This window comes from Talpa occidentalis, unplaced genomic scaffold (assembly GCF_014898055.3).
Source record: "Talpa occidentalis isolate TD23 unplaced genomic scaffold, MPIMG_talOcc4v2.1 talOcc4.5, whole genome shotgun sequence".
In the NCBI taxonomy this organism is placed as follows: Eukaryota; Metazoa; Chordata; class Mammalia; order Eulipotyphla; family Talpidae; genus Talpa; species Talpa occidentalis.
Window position 1 is genome coordinate 136,546,509 of NW_023604861.1, and position 21,200 is coordinate 136,567,708.

General features: G+C 57.6%; 1 protein-coding gene across 1 annotated transcript in view; it reads right to left on the reverse strand.

The window, feature by feature from the left end:
* HPCAL1 (hippocalcin like 1) overlaps positions 1 to 21,200 on the reverse strand; it is a 70,354-nt gene that overhangs the window by 11,772 nt on the left and 37,382 nt on the right. The window contains exon 2 of the mRNA XM_037528533.2: positions 763 to 848. The gene's annotated coding sequence lies outside the window, so the exon portion shown is untranslated. The remainder of the gene's footprint in view (positions 1 to 762; positions 849 to 21,200) is intronic.

Below are 21,200 nucleotides of genomic sequence, written 5' to 3' on the forward strand. Positions count from 1 at the left end.
CGGCAGGGTCCAGGCAGGCAGGGAGGGGCCTGACCGCAGCCAGGCCCGGGCAGGGGGTGCCGAGGGACCGAGTGGGACAGAGGCAGGGAGCAGGGGACTTAGGGAAGAGTTCGGGGTGACAGGCAGATGTGGGGAATGGGACAACACTCTGGCTTCTGGGACGGGGGGATGTGGGGTCAATGCCCGGAGGGGATCTGGGTGGAGAATCAACTGGGGGCAGGAAGGAGGAAGAGGACAAGGAGGGGAGAAGGAAACAGTGGTTTGGGGGCGAAGGGCCTCTGTTTACCCAGGTGGGGTCCTGTGGGAAGACCCAGGGCTGTAGGATGAGAGCTGGGGAGCACGGGGTCCTGACCACACCCCACCAAGGCAGCTGGGGTGGGGGGTGGACAGGAAGGAAGATTCCAGGTACAGGTGGCGGGGGCTGGGGCTTCACGAGAGCAGGAGAGAAACACAGAATTTCCATTTTACCCTCCCTCCCGGCATCCCTCTCAGCGTGGACCCCAGATTCTGCTGCGTGTTCTAAGTCCCTCCCTGACACCCCCCCACTCAAGCAAAGAGGTCGAATGACTTGCCCTGAGAGACCTGCTAATTCAGGGTGAGACCTGGGCCCACATGGGGGTTCCTAGCATCTCAAGGGTCAGGGTCCCGCCCTGCGTCACCGGCCACACAGGCAGGACCCCGCAGCGTGGCAGAGGGAGCCTCCATCCGGTCCTCACCGCCCCCTCCACCTCCAGACCCATCGGGCCTCTCAGTGGGACTTACCTAAGGACACGGGGGGGCAGAGATGGAGCAGGGGTCAGAACCTCGGGGCTGGCTCTGCGTCCTCGATGGGGTCTCTAGACCATGCCCTGCAAGAGAGGACCACAGGTGATGCGGCCGTGGACACCGCCACTGCCTCGCGCGCCCCCGTGTCTGCTGGGGTCCCAGGGACTGAGAGCCCCGGACAGCGCACACCCCGGCCCCCGCCCCGCAGCTGTTAGGCACAGCATAGGCCCGGCCCCTGCCCCCGGGGTGCGAGGCCTCCAGAACCCTGGGCGCAGAAGCCTCCACGAGACACTGGCCACTGGCCCAGATCCAGAGCCATGCTCTCCTGTTTCCCCAACGCTCCCCGGGGAGGGGCCCTCATCCTCCCAGGCCTCCCCTGGACGCGCCCCACCCCCAGCCCAGGGCAGATACCACCCACGGGGCTCAGGTGACCAGGGCAGGCAGAGTCTATCAGCAGCGGCACACGGTCATGGAGAGGAGCATCAGGGGTCCCGCCACTCCCCAGTCACCCCCACCAGCTCCTGGGCAAGCATCCTGCACGTTCCCCGTGCCGGGCTAACCATCAGGGGCTCCCCCTTCACCCACTCTGTGACCCCGCAGCATCTGCACGGGCTGGGACGTGACGTGTGACTCTAATACCCTTGTGGCTCCCCCCGCGTGGACGGTGCAGGCGAAACACACGCTGTTTGCTTTAGCACAACCCCCCAACAGCTCTGTGAGGTGCGATGATTATCGCCCCATTTTACAGACGGGAAAATGCACTTCTAGGGAAGCTGACTGCAGCTCAAGGGCACGTATCTGTATCTGCCGGGTGGCAGAGCAGGATGGAGCCCAGGCGGCCAGTCCCCCCAGCACGCCTCCCCCGCCCCGCCCTGTCGGCTCCTTCCCGTGCTGGGCGCTCCCGGGAGCTTCTCCTCCCAAGTCACACACGTCCCCAGTCACTCTCCTCCACAGCCTCTCCCCTGCCGATAGGACCACGAGCCGTGTGCACCCACCCAAGTGGACCGGAGGAGCTCGCCCCCCCATACAGTGCACGAGGGAGTCCCCTCAACTCACCCCCACCTCCACCCTGCAGCTGCCAATCCATGAGGGCGGGGCCGGGTGGTCTCCTGTGCCGGGGCGGAGCCCAGAGGGAGCAGGCTCTCAGCCCTCGACCTCCAGCAGCACACAACCCCCAAACTGCAGCACACCGGGACCACTGGAAGTGCAGTGCCTTCTGCTCAGAGGTGAGGTTCAGCCCCTTTCCCTAATATAGAGCTTCACGCGCCGATTACACAACTCTGCTCGAGCCCGCTGCGGGGAGTCAGCACCTGGAGCAGACAAACCAGGCGTCTCCCGCCAAAACGCTGATGGAAAGTCACTATTTTTTAAGGTAGTGCATATACATAGACAGTGCCGTGTGTGTGTGTGTGTGTGTGTGTGTGTGTGTGTGTCTGCACGCACATAAAGTGCCATGTGTATGTATGTACACACACAGAAACAGAGCCATATACAAAAGCACCTATGTATACACATATATATTTAGCAGCTTTATTTTTTTTAAGGATTTATTTATTGATGCATACAAGACCTGGGGTACAGGCCAGAGGTGTTGGGGGGTGAGAGGATTCACCAGAGACAGAGCAGGGAACAGAACAGGCAGACTGACAAAATACACTGCTGAGGGGAGCAGCGGGCGAGACAGGAGAGGTCTGCTGAGCCATGTGGGTAGCTCCCTGGCCGGGGATCAAACTGCAGAGGTTGCAAACAGCTTCATAGTGCTGTGCTTAACCCCTTGTGCCACCAGGGAGGCCCCAACTTTATTTTTTTAAAGCAGTTTTCTCTTCACTGCAAGACTAAGCAGGACAGTCCAGTGACTGGGCCGCCACTGTCAACAGGGACACAGAGGGGCCTCTGCAGCCATGACTGAGCCCGGGTTGACACACATGATCACCCAGGGCCCACAGCTTTTAACAGGGTTTGCCCAAATGGTGTATGACGGTCATCCACCACGACACTGTCCTGCAGAGTGGTGTGACTGTTATAGGACAGGGAGAGGGGCAGCCCAAACCCCGCAAACCTGCCTATTCTAAATGGGTTCTGCCATCCGCCGCATCAACACAAAACATAGGAGACTTTAATGGGAAGGAACTTTAATTAAACTAGGAAACAATACAGGTAAGGCAAAGAGTCTAGTTTCTAAATGAAGCATCCAGAGTTACCCATCCCCTCGTGGGTAAAAGTCCATCCATATGGGATCGGCCCAGAGCAAGGCCCCAAAGCCTGCTACAAGTCTAAAGCATCTTCCAGTGGGGACCCACAGAAAAGGGTCAGAAACAACCAGACAAGCCCGGAAGGAAAAGAGCAAAATCAACATCAAGATAAAAGCTGCCATGGTCACCTCCCCACGGGTCTCACCCACATCTGTGTCACCCCGTCCACGACCAAAAGACAAGCGCAGTTTCTTCACGTGTCTCTAGGCTCCATGCACCTCCTCCAGGTCTCCTGGCTCCATCCTGCTTCCTTCCTCAGTCTCTTCTGCAGCTTCTCCTCTTCCTGCTCAGCTCCACCCTCCCTTGGGTGGGGCAGGGAACCTCCCCCTTTCCTGGGGACCACCCTGTTGCATGACCACCCTGAAACTGCTCTGACTCCCCTAGTCCCATCTGTTCGGGCACACTTTTGAGTTAAGGACCTCCGCTGAGTTCCTACCCTGCTCTGTGAGCTGGGCTTTGACGTGCAGGGAAATCACAGCACAGACAGGATCAAGGGCCCTCCCCAAGGTTACTTTTGAGAAAACCAATAACAGAGCCAGCAGCAGAATGTGCTGGAAGCCTGTGTGCAGTCATCATCCTGTCAACCCACCTTCCTCCAGCCCTCGTTGGAGGGCCCATCCTACTGGCCCGTTTACAGCTGACCGAATGGGGGGAACACTGCCAAGGTCACAAGCAGCTAAGCAGGCTGCCCTGCGTGCAAAACCAAGGCCGGGTGCCTCTTTTCAGATGCAGGAACCCATCCATCACCAGGCTCAGCGGACGTTCCGGGGAGGCAGTGAGTACACCTGCAGGTCAGGGGCCTCTGCCAGCAGGGGCAGGTGCACCGCAGGCGCTGACCCTCTCAGCCGGACCCTGCCCTCCGGGACACCCCCTCATGCCACACAGCATCCTGGAGCAGGGGCCCCGCTTGACTGCAAGCCAGGATGCCACCACACTGACCATGGAGGCCGCATGGTGCCCAGCCTCGAGAAAGCAGCCCTGCACTGCCAGCGTGCTCAGTGACGGGGCAGCATCATGTCCGCAGCACACCCATGAGACACAGCAGCCTCTCTGGGTCAGTGCAGGGCCGTGAGCAGAGCAGAGGGCTCGGGGGGGGCTCGTGAGCCTGGGACCGCCTGTCATCCTGCCATCCGCGTGTTCCCATCAGGGACAAAGCGGGAGTGCCAAGTCCCCCCGGGCTGGCCAGCTCTGACCCTGGGCTTTCCAGCAGGAGAAGGGTCCATCATTCCTGGGACTTTGAAGCCCTGGCTCCAGGGCTGCTGGGAAACACTCCATTAACTCGAATTGCAAATTTCCTCCCTGCTCTATCGCTCAGCCACAGGGGCTCCCCGGCCACCCGCTTTCCTGTGGCAGATAAAGATTACAGTCCTTGCTGCAGACGGAACCCAGCAGCAGAAGCCATTATACAGGAAGAATTATGTTGAGTTATGTCTGGTCGCTCCCGATTTCTGTCTAGCGACGGTCTCACAAATGGCCGTGCCTCTTCCTCTCCGGGCCGACAACTGTGAAGCCTGACTGAGCAAACAGACCTGGTGGTTCTGCTCTACCACCCCCAGCTCCCACGGGGTGGGGATTGGGCATCTCCAGGGCAGGCTCTCTGGGACACCCTTTGGGGCTTATAAACTTCCTCCACGTCATCCTGACCCAAGCAGACCGGCCAGGCCCACTGCACATGTCACTTTCTCTGGGGGGGCCCTTGCGGACTCCCTGACTTTCCCACCCTTTGCTCATGTTAGGCCTAGGGCACCGCCTTCTCGTAGGTTTGGGCTCTCTGGGGAGTGACCAGGTCTGACTCAATCTCATACTTCCAGCTACTCACACAGACCTGGCCCAGGGGGAGGGCCTGGGGAGCAGTGAGGGGTCAGACCACCCCACCCCAAATCCCAGCTCTTCTTGTGTCATCTTGACACAGTATTTAACTTTTTTCTTCCTCTGTTTCCCCATTTGTAAAATGGAGATGATAATACTAAATAGTTTATCAAATTTACATTCTTGTAAAAATGCAATGGCTAATGGGAAAAATGATTGGGATGTAGGAAAAGTTCAATAAATGCCAACTATGACTAAATCAACAGAAAGGCTGTGAAAACATTCCTATAAGAATCTAAACCAGGGGCCTCCCTGGTGGTGCAAGGGGTTATGACGCAGCACTATGTAGCTATCCACAGCTACTGCAGCACACAATCAATCCCCAGCCAGGGAGCTGACCCACATGGCGCAGCAGACCTCTCCTGTCTCCCCGCTGCTCCCTCAGCAGTGTATTTCGTCAGTCTGCCTGTTCTGTTCCCCACTCTGTTTCCGGTGGATCCTTCCATCCCCCCACACCTCTGGCCTGTACCCCAGTTCTTACATGCATAAATAAAATAAATCTTTCAGAAAAAAAATCTAAACCAACTGGAAAGATATAAACTACCAAAGTGGATACAGGAAGAGATAGACAATCTAAAAGCCTATAAGAAGATATTATATCTTGAACAGATATAGTAATCAAGAAGAGATTGAATTAGTAACTGCTCACAAAGAAAAACCCAGACCCAAAGGCTTTACTGCGGAATTTGACAAACATTTAAGGAATTAATACTAATTCTTCACAAATGCTTCTAAAATTGATTCTGAGGCCAGTATTAATTACCTTGACACCAAAACCAAAGACTTCACAAGGGAAGAAAACTATAGATCACAACGATGAGGATGGATGCAAAACTCAATAAAATACTAGCACCCAAATCCAGCGACATAAAGAACAAAGGGAATTGCATACCATGACCCAGTGGGATTGATTTCAGGAATGCAAGATTGGTTTACCAGTCGACAATCAAATCAATGAATGTAGTATACCTTATCAGTAAAATGAAAAGCAAAAACCATATGCTCATCTCCATGGATACAGGAAAAGCATTTTGACAAAATCCAATACACTTTCATGATAAAATGCTGAACAAACTAGGAATAGAAGAGAACTTCTTCAATCTGACAAATCTCCAATCTGTGAAAAACTCATCGCCATCAGCACACTTCATGGTGAAAGACTAGATTCCGCTTCTCACCCCCGCCCCTAAGATCAATCAGGAATGAGGCAAGGAGACCCCCTTGGACCACTTCTTTTCAACACTGGACTGGAGTTTCCCAAGATAATTCAGCAAAAAACAAAGAAAGAAAGAAAAAGAAAATACCAGGCATCTAGATTAGAAAGGTGAATTGACCTCTGTAAATAGCAGAAGTCATGACCCTTCCTGTATACAGGACATTCTAAGGAATCCCTAAAATAAAAACTATTAGGATAAACAGGTGCAGCAAAGTTTCTGGATACATGGTTAATGTGAAGAAAAAAAAAATTGCATTTCTACCGCTTGCAATAAAAACTCCAACAATGGAATTAAGAAAACAACCTCATTAGCAATTCCACCGAAAAGAATAAAATTCTTTAAAAAAAAACAAACAACTTATACTCTGGAAACTACAAAACATTGCTGAAAGAAATTAAAGATCTAAATAACTGGCAAACCACCTCATGTTCATCTATCAGGAAAATGAACACAGCTAAGAGGGCGGTAATCCCCAAACTGATGTGTAGATCCAGGGCATTTAACCGTCAGAATTCCAGATTGTTGCTTTGTAGAAATTGAACTGACTCTAAAATTCACATGGCATTGCAAAGACCCAGAAAGTCAAGAACAATCCCGAAAAAGAAGAACTAAGCAGAAGGACTCACACCTCCTGATTTCAAAAATCATTACCACGCAACTGTAAAGACATTGTGGTGCTGGCACAGAAAGAAATAGGATCAATGGGACAGAACTGAGAATCCCCAAATAAACCCACATACATGTGATCGGCTGATTTCCAACAGGGGTGCCCAGGCATCTGGACAGTCACATGCAAGAGAATGAAAGAGGACTGATTCCTACCTCACACCACACACAAACACCAACTCGAAATAGATCAAAGGCTTACAAATAACCACTAAAACTACAAAACTCAAAAGAAAACACAGGGGTAAATCTTTACAATCTTGGGTTTGACAAGGGATTCTTACTCAAGACACCAAAAACCCAAACACCAAAGAAGAGACAGATAAACTGGATTTCATCAAAAGGAAAAACTTGTGCTTCAAAAGACACAGTCAAGACACTGGAAAGACAACACCACATAGAATGGGTGAAGATATCTGCCAATTATCTGTCTGCTAAGGGACTTGTATCTAGAATACATAAAGATTTCTCAGTAAAAGAGGGACAAATAGCTAATTTAAAAGACAGAAAAAGAACTTGAATACCCATTTCTCCAAAGAAGATAGACAAGTAAGAACAAGAAAATATTCATTAGAAAAATGCAAATCAAAAGCCTAATGAGCTTCCACTTCGTACTCACTAAGATTGCTGGAATCAAAAAGTCAGATCAAGTGTCGGCAAGGCCCAGGCCTGGGGGAGCTCACGTCCCACGGTGCCGGCTGGCTAGTCCTTGGGAAACACAGTCAGAAAAGCACCCCCCTTCCAGCAGCCACACCAGCCCCCCTGGCCCACCCGGGTCTGCGGGAAGCCAGACCGCCTCTCCTACCCGCTCATGCCAGGAGGATGGATGTACTCAGGCGATGACAGATTATTCTAATATATCCTGAAAACCAACTTAATTAGGACGCAAAGTCCCCACGGGAGAAGGAGTGGGGTCTGGAGTCAAAGATGGATGCCTTTTGGATCAGGACTATTTCTGGGGCGACTGTGGCTTTAGGGTGACTGATTCCGCTGAGGCCCCCAGTGCTAAGGACTGTGGCTGGCAGATCACTGTCCCTCGGTCTACACAAGCCCCACCTGCAGCAGGTGTTCTCCCACGCTCCATTCAGTAACAGGTGGGGGTGAGGGAGCCGCCCTGGGCCCTATCTGGGAACAGCCCGGGGAGGTAGGCGATGCAGTCACGCATCACTGAATGGCGGGACACAGCCTGACAAAGTGGGGCTGGGCTGTCGTGGCTCCACGTCACCCATGTCATCACACATTCCTGCATGGTGAGCCCCCCAAAGCCAGGCTGCAAGGCAGAGCCCGCGGGGACCCCGTCATCTGTGTGGCCTGTGTTGACCAGAACATGGCTGAGCTCCACGTGGCCTGCTGGGGTGCAGGTGAGACCCCCCCAGGCCGCAAGCTCCGCACAGAGGCGGGGGCTGGAAGCAGCAGGCACCATGACTGTGAGCTACCTGCTGGGCCTGTGTGGCCGTGACCAGTGCTCACCCCACCCCAGCCCACCCAGGCGGGGGCCAGCACTCTGGCTCCAGGGGGCTCGTTCCGGTTACCCATGTCTCCGAGCTTTCGGCAGGCAAGGAAGGGAGCCCACGACCTACAACTCTTTGGAAAGCCGGTGTATTTATGAAGCATGACCACACACAGTCCACAAGCCAGGAGCTCAGCCCCGTGTATGTATTTCAACAGCGGGACGGACGGGAGGCCAGCAGGAGACTGTGCAGGAATGGCCATCGGGGGCGGCTGGCCCAGGTCCCTCTGCCGGGGACAAGCGCAGCGCAGTGGGTCACACAGGACGAACCCCGACCACAGGCAGGCAGAGACGGACCTCGCCCGTGACCGTGAGCCAGGGACCACAGGCTGCACTGACCCACGATGAAGAGGAAGAACAGACAAAACGAGCCCTCGGTTTTGGAAGCCAAAACAGCAGGCACCCTTGCTGGGGGGGTCATGACGAGAAAGGGTCGTCGGGGGGCTGGTGACACGGCTTTGCTCATTTTGGGAAACTTACTGGTGCACGTGGGGGTCAGCGTGGTGGCCTCGGTAGGAAGGTGGTGCTGTCCACGCCCGTGTGACAGGGCCCGCGGGGGTCAGGGGAGGTGGGGGCAACTGGCACTTGTGAAAATTAGGAATTCTCCAGGGTGAGGTGACCATGTGTGGCTTCAATCAATCACATGGACTTTGGAAACAAAGCATCCCGGGGACAAACCTCGACTGTGAACAGCTCAGTTGCCAGCGCGCCCTAAGACCCTGGGGCCAGCGGGTACCCGGGATGTGCATCCCACAGCGGGCGACCGAGGATAACCTGATTTCCCCACAAAGAGACAGGAAGGAAAGCACCCCGAGTGCAGGGATCTGGACCCTGAAAATGCAGCCTGCAAATCAGCAGCCTGGAAACGGCACCCACGGGGGATTAAGGCGAGCCTCCTGCTGCAGCCACTTATTCAGCAGCCGACAGAGCGTGTGGCGCTCGCTGCCAGAGCTGTGATGAAGGAATAAGTCATCTGAAAACACAAATAAATTATTCATTCCTCACAAATGAGCAGCCTCTGGGTTCCTGCAGCCGCCGCGCCACCAACACCCAAAAGGCTCCGCGAATCCTATTAGTGACACGCTCAGCCCCGCAGACACCGGATTCCGTGTCACCCATGTAGACAGCTCGCGCTCGACCTGCCGCACGTCTCCACTCCGCACCCGCCAGTGAAGTCAGGCCAGCGTCAGTGGAAAATCACAGCCCGGCCGAGTGGCGGGGGACGCGGGGCTGCGGGGCAGCGCCCAGCGAGCTGGCGGCCAGGACGCAGGTCCAAGGAGCTGCTGTCCCAGCCTGGGCCCCTCCAGCATCCGCATCGTGCTGCCCGGCAGGAGCACGACAGGTCGGTCTGCACGCTAGGATGCAGATTCCCTGGCCCCCCGGGCCCAGCCTGGGAACGGCATCTCCAAGAAACACCCAGAGCCGAGGCCACTGGGGGGTGGGGGAGAGGGCTGGGTCTCGGCGTCCCCTGGGATCGGTGACAGCTCGGCATCCCCGGGCAGCCCCCCTCAGGCTGTCCCCCTCTGGGACCTGGGGCTCTGGCGGGTGTTGGGAGGATGACCAGAAGGAACATTTGCAAATCAACGTGTGCACCCGGCAGAGGCCACGCACGGCTGGGCCTTCGCGGCCAACCGCTCTCCTTTCTCTCTGGCTCCGGTCAGCTCATCACTCCACGTTGCCCAGAGGAGCCTGAGAGGTGTGTGTGAGAGCGCAAGGTTCTGGCCACCACCCATGACCTCCTCTGCCTAGAACCTGCCCCAGAGAACACCCCCCACCATGCCCCGCCTCCAGATCCCAGCTCCCCTCCGCCCCCATCAAGGGGACCCTGTGCTCACTTTAATGCACCTGGCCGCTCCCCTAACCGGCGCACCTTGTGGGATTGCTGATATGTCGCAGCCAGGGGGAGGCGCTGTGGGGCGAGACAGGTGGTACCCACCTCCAAGCCCACAAGCAAACCCACACGCGGTGGGGGGGGGTTAAGTGGAATGTGGAGGAGAGAGCATGCCCACATTCCTCGTGAAGGGTTTACGCCAGCGAGGCCCACACCTCCCCACCACGCAGCCTTAAAAACCACCCACTGCATGAAGCTCTGTCTTCCTCCAATTTGCTGTGGGCAAAACAGATGCAGAGCCAACGCGGGAAAACGCCAGAGAATTCCATTCAGACGGCTGAATCCAGCCTCAGGATCCAGCTACGTCATAAACTCCACCGAGAGCCCCAAATCCAAGCAAGTTACCCCAAAAGGGTAGTGTCATCCTGGCCTCGTCTCGAGTTAACAGGAGACCCCAGGCCAGGAAGCCAGCACCTTCCTCCAGGAAGATACTCAGCCCCAAGGGAAGGCCCACCTGCCCACACCCACCCTGTCTCCTCCCTCCGGCAGCTCCTCAAACGCCCTCTCTGCGGCCTCCCCTGCCCCCACATCCGTGGGCCACACCCAGGTGCCTTGTACACTTGGGGCATCAAATCACACCGCATAGTAACAGAAGCAGATTTCCTCAGGATTCTCTCAACATCTTCGTTTCTCCAGCTCCCTTTGTTGTAAGAATTCTGTCGGCAACACAAATATGTGCTCACCGACTGCTTGGCCTGGGTAAGGCTTCCAGTCAATGGCAGCACATTGTGGTGACGTTCTAGGGAATTCAAAGCTCGGGCCCTGACCTCTGAGTCGTGTTTGCGTGTTCATTTTTGCCATGGGCTGACAGGCCTTGGAAAGAACCTCCCAATAACCCGCTCTGCCTCTGGAGCCCAGGAGGCAGAAAGGAGGCAGAAAGGAGGGCGGCAGGCGGGTCTTGCATCGTGATGAACAGCCCAGGCCCGGGCCTTCGCTCGAGGTGCCGACCCCTGCAACCCTCTCCAAGGGCATCTGGCAGGTAGAGGGGGGATGTGAACAGGGAAAAGCAGAAGCTTCCGGAAGAGAGAGTGCAGGTGGCCTTGAGGTTGATTGGGGGGAGCGGAGAGCAGGATGGCGAAAGATGGGTCGACACGGGAGGGGTTGCAGGTGTGGGAGGTAGGCTCTGGGGGGGCCGGGCCCCTCCCTGCACACAAGTCCATGTGGCTGGAAAACAATCTTATCTGCAAGCAAATGGCGGTTACATTTTCAACTCTATCCACACATTTCTCCAGGCGAAACACCTCTCCATCGCGGCTCAGCTCGGTCCCCTCGCCTGGCCATTTGGAGCGGGCGCAGCCTCTGTCTGGCTCACCCAGCTCTGGAGGGTGCCTTCTAGAAGGATCAAGCACTGAGCAGCAGGGCCTTAGTTAAATAGATCACAGTGCTCACCCAGGGTGAGATACTGCCAAAGCCTGCAAAACTGGGCCACAAAAGATGATTTTAATAAAATGGGAAAATAGTAGTCAATACATTATGTTAAACAGGTTATAAAGTGCTGTGTAAAAAATACAGCCTCGTTACATCAAACTTAAATAAAAAATGTGTTTTGTGACGGTGTTGGGATTAGGAACTATTAGACAGCGGGGCCTGGGGCTGCCCAGCTGCCCTTCCTGGGTCACAGCTGCTCAGCTTGCACCTGAGCCCACCAGGCCCATGATCACCCCATCTCAACTGGCACTGCCTGGACCACCTCCCCAACATGGGCCCCGGATCTTGCTCGCCTTGATAAGCTCTGGCACCCCTGGCTTATCTAAAATGGCAAGACCCTCCCCCAGCACCCCCCACATGCCGCTCTCCTGCTCGGCTCCTGCCCACAGCAAGTGGCACCAAGCACATGATGTCACTCGCTGGCTTGTCCTGTTGGTGCTGGGTCTCCCTCTGGACGGGGGCCCCTGGAGGCAGGAGGCTGGCTAGTTTATTTCATCCTTCAGGCACACCCACAAAACCTGACAACACGCCCAGCACACAGAAGGCTCCAGAGAAACACCAGTGGAGTGATGAATTAGCATTGTAATAAGGAAAATGTAACAACAAACATTTTAAATGTCATTTTTCCCGTCCTCTAGGCGGGGCACACTCCTCCTAACAGGCATTTTCATGCTGTGCTGGCATTAAGAGTGGGATCTTTTTCCTAAGAGGAAAGCAAATGTGGGAATAAGCTTCTCATTAAAAAAAAAAAAAGAAAGAAAGAAAAAGAAAGAACAAGGTCTGTTTCTTGGTAAGATCAAGTTCACTGAGGTATCATTTAGACAATAAAATTCACCCTTTTTCGATATTTTAGGTATTTTTTGCCAAAAGTATGTAACCCGCCACCTGACATTTTCAGGACAAAAAGGGGACTTGGAAAATGATATATTAATAAGCAGCAAGGCCTGAAGTGAATATCCATCTTCTCCTTATTTCTTTTATTATTTGATAGTTTCTCAAATGCTCCTTCATCTCCCCCCGCAGGGGGCGGGGAGCGGGGAGCGCTGCTGGGGGAAGGGGCTGCTGCCTTCAGACTGGGGCTCAGTCCTCCTGCACGAGGTCCCTGTGGCCGGCTCCCCTCCCGCGCAGGAGACAGACGTCACCCAACCCCTGGAGAAAACAGGACCCTGCAGACCCTGGTGCCCGCCAGGGATCAGGACACCAGCTCGGTGCCTCCGAGGAGAAAGCCCTGCGCCTCCTCTCTCTGCCCAGCTCCCCCCCCTGTGCGCCCAGCCCTCCTCCAGGAGGCCCCCAGAGCCCGCAGCCAAGCCCGCTGCTCCCCCCACCCAGCGCTTCCTCTGAGTCTCAGGTGTCACATGACGCTGTCTCCCTGCAGGCTCTGAGAGGGCAGGTCTGGTTCAGGGCCACCTCCCGGTGCCCAGCAGGGGGGACCCGCACCCCAAAAGCAGGACCAAGCTCACCTCTGCACCCTGCACACCATAAAAACACAAAGAGAAGCAGCTCTCGCCCGGATGCTGCGTTGTGGGAAAGCGGTGAGCAGCGCCAGCAGGTGGGGGGCCCACGGGCAGCAGGGGGTGATGGTACCAATATCACAGTGGGAACAAGCCAAAGGCCGGAGGGGGCCTCGCAAGGCAGTGCCTGGGTAGCTTCTCTTTTGCCTTGTATTTTGCCAACTTTCTGATCTGCTGTTACGTAACTCTTGTAATGAGAGTAAGTATCTGTGCAGTCCACCCTCTGGCGTCCGGCCCACTGGCCTCCAGGACAGGCCCAGCACCTCAGGAAGACCAGGACAGTCGTCGGAGACCCGATGACGCTTCCCAGCTGGAATCCCCCAGGCCCAGGAGGGACGCACAGGCAATGAACTAAAGTCAGCTCCGCAGGAGCCCGGGCGAGGGTGCTCCCAAGGGCTCCCTGTTCAAAGTTTCCACCCAGGTAAGATCCTGGGGACAAGTGCGGGGGCTGACCCTCCCCTCAGTGAAGATGTCACAAGTCTGTGGGGGCTACTGCTGGGCCAGGCCAAGGCTTCCAGGAAGCCAGGCCCAGACACACTCTCCGCTCCAGAGGGCTGCGGGCGAGGTGGGGCCGGAGCTCAAGGCTGCTCAAGGCTGCTGAGCCCCAACTGTCCAGCTCTGGTCCCCCCGGAGGTGGCCATCCCAGGCGACAAAGGCTCCACCCAGTAACAAAGCTAGGGTGTGTGAGCCTGAGCCCCAAGTCCGGACACGGGGTGCTAAGACGGGGGCCCTGGCACCCTGGGAATAAAGGGAACTGGGTCCCTAGAGCCCTGAAAGAGTTAAAACCCAACAGCTGCCGGGGATTTTGAAGCTGATACCATCACCGCAGAGATCGGATCCGGCTCCCAATCTCCGGTTTCCAGAACATTCCTGTCACTTGTCACTTCAGATCACTTTAAATTTTAATTTTTCTATTATCAAGTCGGATGATAATGATGAGACTCCAAGGCCCTCCCCCACATCATGCTTTATTCATGGGGCAGGGGCAGGTATTGTTAGCAGAAAACCTGCTGGAGGCCGCCCTTCCTGGGCAGCCCCCAGCCTCAGTTCCCTCCCCAGCCGTCGTCCTAGCCCGAAGCCTGTCTGTCCCTGCCCCACAAGGGCCACCCTCCTTCCTGGAGCAGCCTCGCCCCCCGGAGCAGCCTCACCCCCCGGAGCAGCCTCACCCACCTGGCATGTGCCTGCTGCCCTTGGCCACCTGATGTCACACCTGTTCAAGACTTCCTACCTAGGGTGGAAGGTCAACTTGGGGGGAGCAAGGACTACTTCCTTTCTGGAGGGGCTCTGAAGCACTGATGTGCTCACTCAGGAGGGCACTGAAGGGAGGGGGTGCAGGGTTGGGGCTTCCAAACACAGTGGCGGGGACCCCGAATTGTCCTTAGCTTCCAAGCCAGGGAGCTGTGGGATCCCCAAGAACAGTGCTGGAGACACCATGCCTCCCCTCTAGGCTCACCTGCCCCCTCCCCCAGCAGCGGGTACCCAGGGCACCTAGAACAGGTATCTGGGGTGCAGCAGGTGCTAGCAGCTGGCAGGGGATGAGGAGCAGGCGTTCACATTCCATGGCATCCAGCTGCAGCAGTGAGCACGTTGCGACCACACAGCGTGTTCCTGCCTCTTCAGTATCCTCCAGGCCGAGAAACGAAGAGAAACACCAATGAGCCCCAGACCCCGCTGGGACCCAGGGTGGCGGTGGGGCCCGTGGCCTGGAACCTCTTGGGGCCGCTGTGAGGGTCCTGGCAGGTGCCACAGGGGCAGCAAAGGAGCACAAGGAACGCCTGCCTTGCCCTCCGGGCACGAGGCCACCAGGCCTGGAGAGGGAACTTGCCGGGCAAGGCCTGTCTGGGGAGGGCCCAAGGTCTGTCTGCCCGGCTGGTCTCCAGGAGAAGGGCAGGGAATTCCAGGGACACACAAGCAGTTGAGGCGAAGAGGCCAACGGGAAGAAGGCTGATCCGGAAACAGGTCTGTCACCAGCTGCGGGAGGAGAAGGGCCTCTCCAGGACCCCTGTCCCCACTGGCCTCTCCCGCCACAAAAACACGCCCCGGGCTGAACGGCAAGAGGGCCCGATGCCCTGTCCTCGCTGCTAGCATGGGGCCTGCCAGCCAAGAGACCACCCCCTTGGCTGCCCCGGACCACAGGAGTCCTGGGCCTCAGAGCCAGGAAACTGCACGCAGGGAGCACGAGAGCCAGGCGGACAAGAACAAGGTGGAGGATTTGCTAAGAGCAGAGCTTCCCGGGGGGACAGCGGTAAAATAGGCCAGAGGCGCCGGACAGTCTGTCCCTCCATCGCTGGGGCAGGGGGACATTCAGACTGGCTGCCCCTTATGACCCTCAGCGAGACTCACACACCCCTGCAGGCAGCAGGCCACACACCCCAGCGCAGTGGGTAACCCCCCAGCCCCACGCTTGCTGAGTCGTCCTCCTGCCACTCCAGGCCCCTGCCCCACTGCCAGCTCATGACAGGCCCTGCATCTGGAGGCGCCTGGTCTCAGCTTCCCACAGGCAAAGGGGGCAGACCCCCGTAACGCATCCAGTCCAGTGACAGCTTCAGGCAGGCCGCTTTGCGTCACTGAGGCCAGCAGAGCCGCAGGCCAGACAAGAGGCAGGGGCAAGGCAGGAACTGGAGACCACGTCTGCCAACAGCAGAGGTACCTTTTGGGGTGCTCCTGATGCACTTCTCAGTGGTCTACAGAAGGCCAGGGTCGATGGTTACCCCATGCCCGGAGCCTGACTTTGGGGCCCAGCTGCCACGGGGCTGCCTGACCTCCGCCAGCTCCCATGGCCGTCCAGCCTTGGAGCAGACACAGCCGGCCTGGCCCTGAGCGGGGCACCCTCTGCCCCGGGACCCTCTTCCTGGCAGCATCAAACCAGCCATTCCCCAGGCCACCCAGCGCTGCACAGGGAGCCCAGGGTTTCCACAGATGGAATAATTCACAAAACAGGCCAGGGTGAACCCCACGTGATGTGGGCACAGGCAGGCTGCTCCCCGGCCCCCCAACACCCACTGCTCTCGGACCGCGGGGGATGAACTGGAGGAAAATGAGACGCGTGTTTTGGATTAGGGGCGCTGTCCCTGCCAGGGAGGGAGGGATTCTGGAAAGCAAGCGGGAAAGGCCTCCTCACTCCTCCGCTCCCCACACGACCCAGCAGCCCCTACGAGACGCCAGCGTGTGGTGACACGCCACACACCAAGCCGAGTCCTCCCCACCCCTGGGGCTGGTAAGTGGACCAGGTACGCGCCTGCACGTGGAGAGAAGGCTATATATAGAAAGAGAAAGCTGTTTTTCCCGAATGTTAAGCAGTAAAAAGGTTTCAAGGACACGCTGGGGGTGCCTAATGAGGGCAGCGGCGTCTCCTTTTTCAAAATCATAGGTTGAAATTCTTAAAGTGTAACTAATTCTGGTCTGGAGGCATTTATGCTTGCTGGAGCTCACCGTCAGCCTCCCCAGTGGGTCCGAACGCAGCACATTCATTATTATTTGATTAACAGGGGATCAGTGACAGTTTCCAACAGCTTAACTACCACCTCCTCCAGGAAGTCCTCAAGGATCCTCCCCTTCCCCCTTCCCCTCCACCCCCTCCCCTGCACCCTGAGAAATCTCCTGAGGCCCTACACGCCCCAGGGCAAAGGCGGTCCTGCTGTCCTGTCCTGAATTAGGTCCAGGTACTGCCTATGCTGGCCACGCAGAACTGAACTACAAACCCAACATCCGGCCCGAGGCCACGATTCAGTAACTACTTATTTGAAAGGACACAAAAGCACGCTTTCTCAACGGATGACCCGACCCGACTAGTACGTTGGCCCAGTTCTCTTTCCTTGGGCAGAAAGCGCCCTCATGCTCACGTGGCCCCATGGCCAGAGCCCGAGACGCGCAACGTAGAGACAAAAACGGGGCACAGCCAAGGCCTGAACCTCACCCCAGAGCCAGGGCTCCCCCCGGCCCTCCCCTAAAGGCCAGGTGGCATCAGGCAGGGAGGCGCAGGGGAGCCCGCGGGCAGAGGCTGACGTTGTGGATGAGACTCCCCAGAAGTTCTTAAGGAAACTCACTTCTTTCTGGAAACAGCCGGGGTAGGAATCACCCTGGGATTGAGGTCCACTTCCCATCCTGTCGGGTGGACCTCCCTGCCGCAGCAGACGGCTCTGGGTTTGCTCCCTGGCAGGCGGAAGGCCAGAGTGCTGCCTGCCCAGCTCCAGGCAAAACCCAAATGGTAGCAGGGATGGCAGGGGCGCAGCGCCCCAGGCAGGACTCTCCTGACACCAGACAGAATCTCCCCAGGGGCCGAGGAAAGATCAGCCCCCATGATGGCAGGGGGGGGGGGGCGGGGAAGTGTGAGCCCTGGAAGAAACTACGAGGGGAGCCGGAGGGAAGATCCCTGGGGCGCAGCCACCCCCGCAGAGCGGCAGCCTCCCTGTGTGGGCCAGTGACAAGGGGCAGGTGGGGCAAGCAGGGGCTGAGCCCGTCCAGAGAAGCGCCAGGGGCTGTGCCAGCTTAGGAGACGGGCTTTTGGGGAAATCAACTCATCGCAGCATTCCTGTGCCTGTCTCCACTCAGGATAGATGTTGGCTAAGAAAACAAAGCCGGTTATGGCAATGACTTCCAACAGATATAATCAAATAATCTATTCCTGGATTCTGCAAGCACTGAAACGTCGTAATTCAATTCCTGAAATGTCATTTGGAGCTGCTGGTGCAGGCGGCGGAGCAGCTCAGTAAACACACTCATCGCTCAAACCCAAACACACGTCTGCTGACCTTGACACCCAGCGCCGGCTGTGCTGGGGGCAGCAACCCAGGTCACGCCTGCGGGCAGGACCACGGAGGGGGCGGTCCTGGAGGAGGCAGCGATGACCTCAAGTAAATATTGACAGTTCCGCGGGGTGCGGCTGGGAAATGTTGATCAAGCACAGGGATCTCGAGGAAAGAACACTCTCTGCGTCTGGGGCATCAGAGGCTCCACAGGAGGGCACAGCGGGCACCAGAGCGCCACTGACCACTTGATTAAAAGCGAGGGGGGGCTGGCTCTGGGGAGGGAGAATAGGGACCCATGCTGCCCTCAGGGGGCTGCAGTTCAGAGGCTGCAGATGCACACCTGCACACACACACACAGACACAAGTGTGCTCATGCACACACGCAAGCATGCAGACACATACATGTGCATCCAGACATGTGCGTATGTCCGTGCACATGCATACATGCACACTCACACAGGCACACGTGTGCACTCAAGCCACATGTGTGCATATGAGCACACACACAATGCATGTATGCCCAGGCAGGTGCACAAGCACCGTGCACACACAAAGCCTCAGGGCAGGCAGGGTGAGGTCCCCGTGGAGCTTGGGGTCCAGGCCGGTGAGGGGCAGAAGGCTGTGGGGCGGGTGCAGTCTCCTTGACCCTGGCCCCCAGCAGGGGACCCAGGGTTTTCTGGGGTCTGTGTATGGGGCCGGGACTTCTTGGCACTTGGACAAATTTTTGCCAGGAAGCCCAAAATCTCAGCTAAACAAGCACGCGGGATAATGGTGGTTGTTATCATATAATTTCATTTCACTCGTTTCTGAAGTTTGTGAATTTTCCCCAGCAGTAGTGATATTAAAATTTTAGTTTAAATTGTGCCAACACAGCGCCCTCAATACTTCCCTCCCTGGAGGAGATGGCCACAGGCCGGCTTGCGTGGGGACAGCTCTGCCCGCGTCCCAGAGCAGCAGCTGGAAATACCCGGCCAGGCCTTTCCTGCAGACTCTGCCCGGGGCCCCCCAGGCTCCCAAAACAGGCCAGAGCCAGCCTGTGTAGCACCAGGCCACCCCTGGGCCAGCAGAACGCCCCCTTTCTCACACACAGAGGGGTCCAGGGTCTACCCAGAGCGGGGCCCCCCAAAGTCCTGGGCTGGCACAGCCCCCTGAAGGAAGGGCACCATATGGGATACATCTGGGGCCCCCATGACCAACGGCTCCGGCACTAGCTGCCAGAGGTTCAGGGATGCACCTGGCAGTGTCCCCACAAGAGCATAACCAGGACAGCACACATGCGGGGAGCCCGGAGCTGTGGGACCCGGGGCAGGGGCAGTGGCACAGAAGCTTCCAGAGATGACGCTTGAGCTGAGGTGAGAGGTGGGGTGGCAGATGGGCCGGGAGGTGGAGGAGCAGGAGCCGACGCCATGAGCTCGGATGGGGGCTCCCCCGGTGCCAGACAGGAGTGCGCTGGGAACGCAGCTCTTCACTGGGAGTGAATTTAAGATTTGCTATTTATAGGAAGCGGCACTGAGCACCTCTGGTCCCCGAGGGGCCCTCCCAGGCCCACACTCCGGCCTGGCTTGAGCTCAGTGGGTGGCCCCAGGCCCAGACAGAGGAGACTCAGCGTCCAGCCAGTGTCCAGCCAGCAAGGACCAGGTCTGGTCCAGTCAGCTGTTCATACTTCCCAGGAGCCCCCACCTTCTCCGAGCCTCATGGGGGCCACCCAGATGAGGGGTCCAGGTGAGAATGGGAGAGCGCCACGGCCTGGGCACCTGTCAGCTGTAGCTGAGGCCCACACTCTGTGGCAGCTGGGAGAGGAGGGGAAGGTTGTGGGTGCGCATATGGGGATGCAGAAGGGAGGGAGGCGGGCCGCCCCAAACTAGGGGGACAGAAGTAACAGCTCTTGGTTGCAGCCTCCAGAGACAGCTCCTGGGAATGATCTGCCCGTCCCCCCAGGGCCACCGTCCAGCACCACCACCCCATCCCCCCCAAGACTGTCCCCACAGCACTGGAAGGTCCGTGTACAACCAAGAACATGCCCAGAGATGACGCTCAGGCTCAGAAAGTGTCCCCCACATACACATACATGCACACAGAAAGGGCTGGAGCAGGCGCCGCCGCTGAGGTAGCCTGGACTCTATGGCCCTAGAACAGCATCTGAAAGGAGCAAGAGGGGGCTGGAGGCCTACGTTCCACAGACACCAGGTTCCTCACCCTTAAACCAGGTGGACTAGATGACCAAGTTCTGGAAGGGCGGGCAGCCCTGCTGTGATGGCCTCCTGGGCCGGACATGGCTCAGCCGTGTGTGTGTGTGTGTGTGTGTGTGTGTGTGTGTGTGTGTGTGTGTGCACATGCACGCCAAGGATGCCTGGCGGCCCGGGTCGCAGCTACAAAAGGGGTGCTGGGAGCAGGTGAGAGCTGGGAGGGCCTGTCCCCACCGTGTCCTCCTTAAAGGTGGTGCTGGGTCTGGTCTGTGCAGGCAGAACAGGCCCCAGGAGGAGCAGGGTCACTCGGGCCAGGAGGAAGTGGGGGAAGGGAAGGAACGTTCCATGAGAACCAGCCAACAGGAAAGGGAGTTTCCTACCAGGATGAGCCCAGGCAGCCCCCAGGCTCCTCCCAGGAACCCGTGTTATCTGATGGTCTCCCCAGTGTTCCCTCCTCACACCAGGCCTCACCTCCCTGGCAACCCCACTGCAGATCACCTCACTTCCCAAGCAGCCATGCCCTGAGGCCCAAGGTTGTCACCCCATCCCGGGGATCCTGTGGGAGCCCTGGCTGAAGGACCAGCGTGGGGGCCCTGACATGCCCACCCTAAGCTGGACACCCACTCTGAGCCCCCCCCCCCCCCGCCGCTGCCCCACATGCTGAGGACGGCTCATCAGGGTCACAACAGGCCCTTCCCAGACTGAGGCCAAGGCCCTTGAATGCAGCCTCCCCAGCAGTCCCCAGAGCCCAGCCTCTTCCGGGAACCCTGCGTATCCCACCCGGGCACCCACAGTCAGGCGCAGGCATGTCCCTCCACACCCCAAATCACCCCTGCACTGCCTGTCTCTCAATTGGCCCAACAGCGGCCACCGCACACTGGCACGGAGCAAGGCTCCTCCGTCATGGAGGGGTAGGCCTGGGGGCTCCTGACAGTTCAGAACCCGGGGCCCAGGGAGGACCCAGCTTGCTCCAGGTGGGAACCTGTCCTAGCCTGGGGTGCCCACACCTGGCTCCACCTAAGAGCCCCCTGGGGATTCCCGGCCCAGCGCCCCTGCAGAGCTGAAGGCCCAGAGGACCCAGCAGTCAGCACCTGAGCCTGAGCTCAATGAGGGTGGGGGGAGGGGTGGGTCACACCTTCCAGAACTAGCAACACCCC